We start from the raw sequence: 12,131 nt of genomic DNA, 5'->3' as shown, positions 1-12,131 counted from the left end.
GAAAAATTGAATAGATTGAGTGCATGTATGTGGCAGTCCCAAAAAGTTTTCAAACCAGAGGAGCAGGTAGGTGGCCCTCCAGAAAAATGGAATCGATTGAGTGCCTGTATGTGGAAGTCCCAAAAAGTTTTCAAACCAGAGGAGCAGGTAGGTGGCCCTCCAGAAAAATAGAATAGATTGAGTGCCTGTATGTGGCACTCCCAAAAATTGTTTAAAACAGAGGAACGGGTCGGTGGCCCTCCAGAAAAATTGAATAGATTGAGTGCCTGTATGTGGCACTCCCAAAAATTGTTTAAAACAGAGGACCGGGTCGGTGGCCCTCCAGAAAAATTAAATGCATAAAGTACTATAGCAAGAGCCAGTGGGCCCTGTCAAAAAATAGCCAGTTTCCTCTGCTTTACTGTACAAAGAGGAGGAGAAGGAGGAAAATGAGGAGGAGGAGGAGTGGATCAATTATTCAGGTTGAGCTTCCTTCACCTGGTGGAGATTGGAAATTATGAGAAATCCAGGCTTTATTCATCTTAATAAGCGTCAGCCTGTCAGCGCTGTCAGTCGACAGGCGTGTACGCTTATCGGTGATGATGCCACCAGCTGCACTGAAAACCCGCTCGGACAAGACGCTAGCGGCAGGGCAGGCAAGAACCTCCAAGGCGTACAGCGCCAGTTCGTGCCACATGTCCAGCTTTGAAACCCAGTAGTTGTAGGGAGCTGTGTGATCATTTAGGACGATGGTATGGTCAGCTACGTACTCCCTCACCATCTTTCTGTAAAGATCAGCCCTACTCTGCCGAGACTGGGGACAGGTGACAGTGTCTTGCTGGGGTGACATAAAGCTGGCAAAAGCCTTGTAAAGCGTACCCTTGCCAGTGCTGGACAAGCTGCCTGCTCGCCTACTCTCCCTCGCTACTTGTCCCGCAGAACTACGCACTCTGCCGCTAGCGCTGTCAGAAGGGAAATACTGTTTCAGCTTGTGCACCAGGGCCTGCTGGTATTCATGCATTCCCACACTCCTTTCCTCTGCAGGGATGAGAGTGGAAAGATTTTGCTTGTACCGTGGGTCCAGGAGAGTGAACACCCAGTAATCGGTGCTGGAATAAATTCTTTGAACGCGAGGGTCACGGGATAGGCAGCCTAGCATGAAATCTGCCATATGCGCCAGAGTACCAACGCGTAAGAATTCACTCCCCTCACTGGCCTGACTGTCCATTTCCTCCTCCTCCAACTCCTCCAACTCCTCTTCTTCTGCCCATACACGCTGAACAGTGAAGGACTCAACAATGGTCCCCTCTTGTGTCTCGCCAACATTCTCCACCTCCACCTCCTCCGATATGCGCTGAGAAACAGACCTAAGGGTGCTTTGGCTATCAACAAGGGAATCTTCTTCCCCCGTCTCTTGTGACGAGCGCAAAGCTTCCGACTTCATGCTGATCAGAGAGTTTTTCAACAGGCCAAGCAGCGGGATGGTGAGGCTGATGATGGCGGCATCGCCACTGACCATCTGTGTTGACTCCTCAAAGTTACTCAGCACCTGACAGATATCAGACATCCACGTCCACTCCTCATTGTAGACTTGAGGAAGCTGACTGACCTGACTACCAGTTCTGGTGGAAGTTGACATCTGGCAGTCTACAATGGCTCGGCGCTGCTGGTAAACTCTGGATAACATGGTCAGTGTTGAATTCCACCTCGTGGGCACGTCGCACAACAGTCGGTGAGCGGGCAGTTGGAGGCGGCGCTGCCCTGAGAGTGGCAGCATCTGTGCTGGACTTCCTGAAATGCGCACAGATGCGGCGCACCTTCGTGAGCAAATCAGACAGATTGGGGTATGTCTTGAGGAAACGCTGAACTATCAGATTTAACACATGGGCCAGGCATGGCACATGTGTCAGTCTGCCGAGTTGCAGAGCCGCCACCAGGTTACGGCCGTTGTCACACACAACCATGCCTGGCTTCAGGTTCAGCGGTGCCAGCCACAGATCAGTCTGCGCCGTGATGCCCTGTAATAGCTCTTGGGCGGTGTGCCTTTTATCGCCTAGGCTCAGCAGTTTGAGCACCGCCTGCTGTCGCTTAGCGACGGCACTGCTGCTGTGCCTAGAGCTACCGACTGATGGCGCCATGCCCACGGATGGTAATTCGGAGGAGGTGGAGGAGGGGTGGGAGGAGGAGGAGGCATAGTAGGCCTGAAACACCTGGACCGAGGTAGGCCCCGCAATCCTCGGCGTCGGCAGTATATGACCAGCCGCAGAGTCAGACTCGGTCCCAGCCTCCACCAAGTTAACCCAATGTGCCGTCAGCGATATATAGTGGCCCTGCCCGGCAGCACTCGTCCACGTGTCCGTGGTCAGGTGGACCTTGTCAGAAACGGCGTTGGTCAGGGCACGGATGATGTTGTCTGACACGTGCTGGTGCAGGGCTGGGACGGCACATCGGGAAAAGTAGTGGCGGCTGGGGACCGAATACCGAGGGGCGGCCGCCGCCATGAGGTTGCGAAAGGCCTCGGTCTCTACTAGCCTATAGGGCAGCATCTCCAGGCTAAGCAATCTGGAGATGTGGACATTAAGGGCTTGGGCGTGCGGGTGGGTTGCACTATATTTGCGTTTCCGCTCCAGCGTCTGGGGTATGGAGAGCTGAACGCTGGTGGATGCTGTGGAGGATCGTGGAGGCGACGATGGGGTTTTTGTGGCAGGGTCCTGGGCAGGGGGCTGACTATCAGCTGACACAGGGGAAGGAGCAGTGGTGTGCATGGCCGGAGGTGAACGGGCTTGTTGCCACTGAGTGGGGTGTTTAGCATTCATATGCCTGCGCATACTGGTGGTAGTTAAACTAGTAGTGGTGGAACCCCTGCTGAGCCTGGTTTGGCAAATGTTGCACACCACAGTCCGTCGGTCATCCGGTGTTTCCTTAAAGAACCTCCAGACTTCTGAAAATCTAGCCCTCGCCGCAAGAGCCCTCGCCACGGGAGCTTCACTAGTTGACACATTTGGCGCTGATGCACCAGCTCTGGCCCTGCCTCTCCGTCTGGCCCCACCACTGCCTCTTCCAACCTGTTCTGGTCGAGGACTCTCCTCTGTCTCAGAAGCACTGTGTTCACCCGGCCTATCAACCCAGCTTGGGTCTGTCACCTCATCATCCTCCGATCCCTCAGTCTGCTCCCCCCTCGGACTTCCTGCCCTGACAACAACTTCCCCACTGTCTGACAACCGTGTCTCCTCACCGTCGGACACCTCTTTAGACACTTCTTCCACTACGTCAAGAAGGTCATCATCACCCACAGACTGCGACTGGTGGAAAACCTGGGCATCGGAAAATTGCTCAGCAGCAACCGGACAAGTGGTTTGTGAGTGTGGGAAGGGTCCAGAAAACAGTTCCTCAGAGTATGCCGGTTCAAATGCCAAATTTTCCTGGGAGGGGGCAGACTGGGGGGGAGGAGGCTGAGGTGCAGGAGCTGGAGGAGTGCCGATTTCGGTGACATGGGTGGACTGCGTGGAAGACTGACTGGTGGACAAATTGCTCGAAGCATTGTCGGCAATCCACGACATCACCTGTTCGCACTGTTCTGGCCTCAACAGTGCTCTACCACGAGTCCCAGTAACTTCAGACATGAACCTAGGGAGTGTAGCTCTGCGGCGTTCCCCTGCTCCCTCATAAGCAGGTGGTGTCTCACCCCGCCCAGGACCACGGCCTCTGACCCCTGCAGTAGTTGTACGCCCACGTCCCCGCCCTCGTCCTCTACCCCTAGCCCTCGGGTTAAACATTTTGAAAATGAGAGTTATAACTTTAATTTTTTTTTAACTTTTTTTTGTGTTTTTTTGTTTTTTTTTGTGTTTTTTAGTTTTTAAAACCAAACGATGCTATCCTATTGCTATGGCTATTTTCTAGCCAAGTATGAAAGCACACTACTATGCCAGATGAGATGACGCTGAGTTATTAAACAAAATAAACGTAAAATAAAAAAGGAAATGGCAGACTGTGCCTAATTGAAATCCAACCCCTAATAAATTTTCCCACTTCGGTCTTTGCAATGGATATGTGCGTCACTAAGCGCAAAACACAGCGGTCGCAAGTCTCACTACAAATTGCTCACAATTTGCTAGTAGATGCACTGCAGCAAGTACAGCCACCAGCAGATCAACCAGAAATCAAATATATATAACGCTTCTGTAGGCGTAAGTAAGCCGTTTGGATTCTCCTATGGCTATTTTCTAGCCAAGTATGAAAGCACACTACTATGCAAGATGAGATGACGCTGAGTTATTAAAAAAATAAACGTAAAATAAAAAGTAAATGGCAGACTGTGCCTAATTGAAATCCAACCCCTAATAAATTTTCCCACTTCGGTCTTTGCAATGGATATGTGCGTCACTAAGCGCAAAACACAGCGGTCGCAAGTCTCACTACAAATTGCTCACAATTTGCTAGTAGATGCACTGCAGCAAGTACAGCCACCAGCAGATCAACCAGAAATCAAATATATATAACGCTACTGTAGGCGTAAGTAAGCCGTTTGGATTCTCCTATGGCTATTTTCTAGCCAAGTATGAAAGCACACTACTATGCAAGATGAGATGACGCTGAGTTATTAAAAAAATAAACGTAAAATAAAAAGTAAATGGCAGACTGTGCCTAATTGAAATCCAACCCCTAATAAATTTTCCCACTTCGGTTTTTGCAATGGATATGTGCGTCACTAAGCGCAAAACACAGCGGTCGCAAGTCTCACTACAAATTGCTCACAATTTGCTAGTAGATGCACTGCAGCAAGTACAGCCACCAGCAGATCAACCAGAAATCAAATATATATAACGCTACTGTAGGCGTAAGTAAGCCGTTTGGATTCTCCTATGGCTATTTTCTAGCCAAGTATGAAAGCACACTACTATGCAAGATGAGATGACGCTGAGTTATTAAAAAAATAAACGTAAAATAAAAAGTAAATGGCAGACTGTGCCTAATTGAAATCCAACCCCTAATAAATTTTCCCACTTCGGTCTTTGCAATGGATATGTGCGTCACTAAGCGCAAAACACAGCAGTCGCAAGTCTCACTACAAATTGCTCACAATTTGCTAGTAGATGCACTGCAGCAAGTACAGCCACCAGCAGATCAACCAGAAATCAAATATATATAACGCTACTGTAGGCGTAAGTAAGCCGTTTGGATTCTCCTATGGCTATTTTCTAGCCAAGTATGAAAGCACACTACTATGCCAGATGAGATGACGCTGAGTTATTAAACAAAATAAACGTAAAATAAAAAAGGAAATGGCAGACTGTGCCTAATTGAAATCCAACCCCTAATAAATTTTCCCACTTCGGTCTTTGCAATGGATATGTGCGTCACTAAGCGCAAAACACAGCGGTCGCAAGTCTCTCTACAAATTGCTCACAATTTGCTAGTAGATGCACTGCAGCAAGTACAGCCACCAGCAGATCAACCAGAAATCAAATATATATAACGCTACTGTAGGCGTAAGTAAGCCGTTTGGATTCTCCTATGGCTATTTTCTAGCCAAGTATGAAAGCACACTACTATGCAAGATGAGATGACACTGAGTTATTAAAAAAATAAACGTAAAATAAAAAGTAAATGGCAGACTGTGCCTAATTGAAATCCAACCCCTAATAAATTTTCCCACTTCGGTCTTTGCAATGGATATGTGCGTCACTAAGCGCAAAACACAGCAGTCGCAAGTCTCACTACAAATTGCTCACAATTTGCTAGTAGATGCACTGCAGCAAGTACAGCCACCAGCAGATCAACCAGAAATCAAATATATATAACGCTACTGTAGGCGTAAGTAAGCCGTTTGGATTCTCCTATGGCTATTTTCTAGCCAAGTATGAAAGCACACTACTATGCCAGATGAGATGACGCTGAGTTATTAAACAAAATAAACGTAAAATAAAAAAGGAAATGGCAGACTGTGCCTAATTGAAATCCAACCCCTAATAAATTTTCCCACTTCGGTCTTTGCAATGGATATGTGCGTCACTAAGCGCAAAACACAGCGGTCGCAAGTCTCACTACAAATTGCTCACAATTTGCTAGTAGATGCACTGCAGCAAGTACAGCCACCAGCAGATCAACCAGAAATCAAATATATATAACGCTACTGTAGGCGTAAGTAAGCCGTTTGGATTCTCCTATGGCTATTTTCTAGCCAAGTATGAAAGCACACTACTATGCCAGATGAGATGACGCTGAGTTATTAAACAAAATAAACGTAAAATAAAAAAGGAAATGGCAGACTGTGCCTAATTGAAATCCAACCCCTAATAAATTTTCCCACTTCGGTCTTTGCAATGGATATGTGCGTCACTAAGCGCAAAACACAGCGGTCGCAAGTCTCACTACAAATTGCTCACAATTTGCTAGTAGATGCACTGCAGCAAGTACAGCCACCAGCAGATCAACCAGAAATCAAATATATATAACGCTACTGTAGGCGTAAGTAAGCCGTTTGGATTCTCCTATGGCTATTTTCTAGCCAAGTATGAAAGCACACTACTATGCCAGATGAGATGACGCTGAGTTATTAAACAAAATAAACGTAAAATAAAAAAGGAAATGGCAGACTGTGCCTAATTGAAATCCAACCCCTAATAAATTTTCCCACTTCGGTCTTTGCAATGGATATGTGCGTCACTAAGCGCAAAACACAGCGGTCGCAAGTCTCACTACAAATTGCTCACAATTTGCTAGTAGATGCACTGCAGCAAGTACAGCCACCAGCAGATCAACCAGAAATCAAATATATATAACGCTACTGTAGGCGTAAGTAAGCCGTTTGGATTCTCCTATGGCTATTTTCTAGCCAAGTATGAAAGCACACTACTATGCAAGATGAGATGACACTGAGTTATTAAAAAAATAAACGTAAAATAAAAAGTAAATGGCAGACTGTGCCTAATTGAAATCAAACCCCTAATAAATTTTCCCACTTTGGTGTTTGAGGTGGATATGTGTGTCACTAAGAGCTAAACACAACGGTAGCAAGTCCCCCTGCAAATTCCTCACAATATGGTACTAGCTGCAAATAAAAAAAAAAAAAGTATAACGTTATTGTAGCCCTAAGAAGGGCTGTTGGGTTCTTGGAGAATCACTCCTGCCTAACAGTAAGCTAATAGAACACCCTAATGCTTTCCCTGACCAGCAGCAGCTCTCTCCCTAGCGGCATCCAGACACAAAATGATCCGAGCAGCGCGGGCAGCGGCTAGTCTATCCCAGGGTCACCTGATCTGGCCAGCCAACCACTGCTATCGACGTGTAAGGGTACCACGTCATGCTGGGTGGAGTGCAGAGTCTCCTGGCTTGTGATTGGCTCTGTTTCTGGCCGCCAAAAAGCAAAACGGCGGGAGCTGCCATTTTCTCGAGCGGGCGAAGTATTCGTCCGAGCAACGAGCAGTTTCGAGTACCCTAATGCTCGACCGAGCATCAAGCTCGGACGAGCATGTTCGCTCATCTCTACTTATGACACGTCGCTGTTCTCCTGGAGCTGGTGGACTCAGACGACTCGCAGGGCATCGGATGTCTCTACTTTGTAGGGAAATTATTTATGTGACACATAATTAATACATCATTAATACAAGTAAATATTTCCCGGGCAGGACTCCTGCATCCTCTTTGGACCTAATACCAGGAATTTGTGTAAAAGACATTAGCAGAAAATGCAAAACCTGTCCTGGCTGTGCCACACGCCAGCTATAATGTGGGCACATGGGCAGCGCCCGGTCACACTCCTGGGCACCTCTTTGTCCGGCAGCAGAAAGATGTAATAAGGACCGAGCCCTGTGGGCATCCGTATAGTCATGGTCCCTCCATCCTATCTCTCTCTAGACTCTCCACAGAGGATAATAACTGATATAAATGGCCACCCCATCGCTGCTGGATGATATATATGGCTATTATTCCCCTTTTTTTCTCCGTTGCCCTATTTCTTCCCTTCCCCCCTCCCCCTTCCTACCTTCCATATCCCAACCTATAAAAAAACCTAAATCTCTCTCTCCCATCTCCTCCTCTCCCACTCCTCACAAAAATTTGTATTCATTAACAAAGTGCTTCATCTGAAAAGTTATCATCTATGCAATTTTTCCGGGTCTTTTTAAATCGCTCGGCTTCTCTACTTTGATTTCTCTTCACATTTAAACACTCCCCTCGTAAGGAAGAATTAGATAATCTAATCCACATATTAGTGCTTGGAGGATATTTAGCCACCAAACCTAAAATACATGCTTGAAATGAAAAGAGCATATTGTTCTATGTGAATCAAAAGACGGAGGATAAAACCTCACGTCTCTCTGCACAAAATCAAAGTGCATAGTGCAATTAAAAACAATGTCATACAGAAGACTTGAAAAAGAAGAAAACCACAGTCTGTATGAATTATCCCAACACAAATCCCCTAACTATGGGAGTCTACGGGCAACTGGGTATCGGCAATGGCAGAAGCAGACCTGCAGGTTTGAGTTGTGAAGACTTGTTACGGGCACGGGAAGTGCAGGAGCTCACAAAATCTTGTACATCCTTAACAAGATCTAGCCACCAGTAGGAACAAGATATGAGAGCAACAGATCTCTGCATCCCAGGGTGCCCAGCCACACGGGAGCAATGTCCCTGAGTTAGTATCCTCTTTTGAAGAGCTGGTTGGACATTGGTCTTGCCAGGAGGAAGCTGCCGAAGATCCACAGGAGGAGCGAGAACCAGGCATTTTGGCGGAACAATGTGTCGAGGAGCAGGCTTTTCCCCAAGGACATCTGAGGTACGAGAGAGGGCATCAGCCTTGACATTATTCTCTGCAGGACAGAAATGAATCAGGAAATTGAAGTGGGAGAAGAAAGGAGCCAACTAGCCTGTCATGGGCTGAGACGCTGTGCAGTCTGGAGATATAGAATGTGAATGTGAATTGTGATATGTATAGACACTGACTGGATGACGTGCCCCTTCCAGAAGATAATGCCACTCTTCCAAAGCAAGCTTTATGGTCAGCAGCTCCTGATCACAACTGGAGTAATTCCTCTCCATGGCTGAAAAGGTTTTAGAGAAGAAGCCGCACGTGTGACTTCAACAGGAACGGTTTCTAAGCATCAGGCCGGGTGAGAATTGGAGAGGAGGCAAAGGCAAACTTCAGCTTAGAGAAAGCTTCTTCAGTCACCGGTGGCCAGAATTTAGAATTGGCGCTCTTCTTGGTCAGCACCACAATTGGAGATACAATGGAGGAGAAATGTGGTATGAACTGCCGTTAGTGATTAGAGAAGCCCAGGAATCTTTGAATAGCACAAATTCCTACTGGGCGAGGCCACTGAAGTACTGCAGACAACTTGGCAGGATCCACCTGTAGTCCCTTTTCAGAGATGATGTTTCCAAGGAACAGAAGACTTTTCTGATGAAATTGGCACATCTCATGCTTGGCATATAGGCAATTGGCCCTTAGGCGCCTGACAACTTGCCATACATGGGCCTGATGGGACTCAATGTCCATGGAGAACACCAGTATAACGTCTAGATAGACCACGACACAAGTATAAAGTAAGTCTGGTGTATTACAGAGTCCAAAGGGCATAACAAGGTACTCAAAGTGCACATCTCGAGTATTGAAGGTGGTCTTCCATTCTTCGCCTTCATGGATGCGGATAAGGTTATATGCCCCACACAGATGCAGCTTGTTGAAAACCTTGGCAAAATATAGACGATCAAAAAGTTCAGTGATTAGAGGTAGTGGGTAGCGTTTTTTCACCGTAACTTTATTAAGGCCGCGGTAATCAATGCATGGACAGAGGGAGCCATCCTTCTTGGGCACGAAGAAGAATCGAGCACTGGCAGGGGAGGAGGACTTGCGTATAAAGCACTTCTGCAGATTCTCCTTCACATAGGCCGAAATGGTCGTGATTTCAGGTAGAGATAGGGGAAACACTCGACCCCGTGGCGGAGACGTGCCTGGCATCAAGTCTATTGGGCAGTTATAGGGCCGCTGTGGCGGTAGAGTCTCCGCCTGCTTCTCCGAAAAGACACCAGCAAAGTCCATGTACAAAGCAGGGAGACCCACCAGAGGTTTGGTGGACACCAGAGACCATGGTGGATACAAGATGAGGGACAACCCAACAGGGAGACTGGCACTCTGGTCCACAGGGAAGAAGCTCACCGGTACGCCAATTGAGCACAGGAGCAACCACAGGAGACCCAGTAGAATAGAAGACATGGATCGCGGTAGGACATAGAATGACAGTCTGTCTTTGTGCAAAGCCCCAGCTTGCAGGCACAGGGGCTCGGTACGATACTGGACCGAATTGCAGAGGATCTGCCCACTGATGGAAGAAATGACCAGCAGCTTCTCTAGACAAACCACAGGCAAATGATACTGAGGGACCAGGGCAGCATCCACGAAGTTCACTGCAGATCCATGGTGGATCCTCTGTACCGCCACATTATAGCTGGCATGTGGCACAGCCAGGACAGGTTTTGCATTTTTTGCTAATGTCTTTTTCAGAAATTCCTGGTATTACGTCCAAAGAGGATGCAGGAATCCTGCCCGGGAAATATTTACTTGTATTAATGATGTATTAATTATGTGTCTCATAAATAATTTCCCTACAAAGCAGAAACATCCGATGCGAGTCGTCTGAGTCCACCAGCTCCAGGAGAAGAGCGACGTGTCATAAGCTTTCACACATACATTTCCTATTTTCCAGAAATGCGGTTATTTGGAAACAAATGTCACTTTTTGTTTTTTCATGCAGTAAAATATGGATAAATCAGTGCAGGGGGGGAGGGGGGGATTGTTGTTGGTGGGTGTTGGGGTGGGCAGCGACTATAGGGGCCCCTCTCTAGTGATAGACAAATTAAAAGCTTTTTATTGTATTCATAGACATTGGGGCAGATTTACTTACTCCCGCGGTGGGTTGTACGACGTGAATTCAGGTCCGGCGCGATTCACTAAGATCGTGCGTCTGAGTTCCTTCCTGTGTTGCTGCTGCGCCGAGGTCCGCCGGAGTTCACCTACTTCTTCCTGGTGCTTGTAATTGCTTGATCTTGCGACACAAAGGGGCAGATTTACTTACCTGGTCCGTTCGCGATCCAGCGGCGCGTTCTCTGCGGTGGATTCGGGTCCGGCCGGGATTCATCAAGCTAGGTGGCGCGGAAATATTAGGTAAAACCCGGACCCTTAGTAAACGAGCCCCATTATTAGTGATGTGCATTATATGGCCATATTCTGATGCTAATAACTTTTACACACTTTGCATGGAGCTTTTTCCGAAAAGGGAACTGACGTTCATTTATACCATTTTTATATATGTCGTAAAATGGCAAATAGGACATTTGGACGCTATTTTCTGTAACAGGGTTCGACGCCAGGAATAATCGTTATTATATTTTCATACATGGGGACTTTTGGGATGTGGCGGTAAGGAACGTGTGTACAATTTTAGTTGTTTATTTTTATATCAATCCGCCGGGGGTCCTTGGAGCGGACTGGTCTGCACCAGTTTTGTGTGGCAGCTGCTCTATGTCCACCATACCACAAAATTGGAGCGTTCCAGTGCATAGTCGGACCCTCCACCACCACCACATTTATTACTGCTACTCGACAGAATTAACAATGTTAACAGTGCACCAAAAAAAGGTTGGTGACACTTCCCGAAAAGTACAGGGGGCGCCAGATTAATGAAGACCGTGCGGCAGTATTCTATAATATGCCGTATCCTGCACAATCCACAGACAAACTGCACTTAATGCACTTATGATAAATGTGGCCCACAGTGTTTTGGGCACGTGTTTGGACTTATCCATAACAACGCATGTGTTTGGCTGCTTAGAAAGTGTTTTCTTCCATTGCTAGAAGTGTAAGCAGCTCTGAAAATGTAGACACGGCAACTTACACTTCCATCAATGAAGAAAAAGCAGCCAAACACATGGTGACATGAAAAACATATGGTGGGGTAACAGGAGGGGGCAAAAGCGGGCCGTAGGTCACTTTCTCTGACTCAAATTTGGGAGACATAGCAAAGGGGCCCACTGAGGCACTGGCGCCCAGGGGCCTACTTAAACCTGGAGTCGGCCCTGTTTGTAGGTCATGAGTAGGTATTTGAGGATGGTATTTTAGGATGTGATAGTGCGTTCTATAGAAGGACAGCAAG

The sequence above is a fragment of the Engystomops pustulosus genome, chromosome 9 (genome assembly GCF_040894005.1).
Source record: "Engystomops pustulosus chromosome 9, aEngPut4.maternal, whole genome shotgun sequence".
Taxonomy (NCBI): domain Eukaryota; kingdom Metazoa; phylum Chordata; class Amphibia; order Anura; family Leptodactylidae; genus Engystomops; species Engystomops pustulosus.
Note: the sequence above shows the minus strand (reverse complement) of the source record.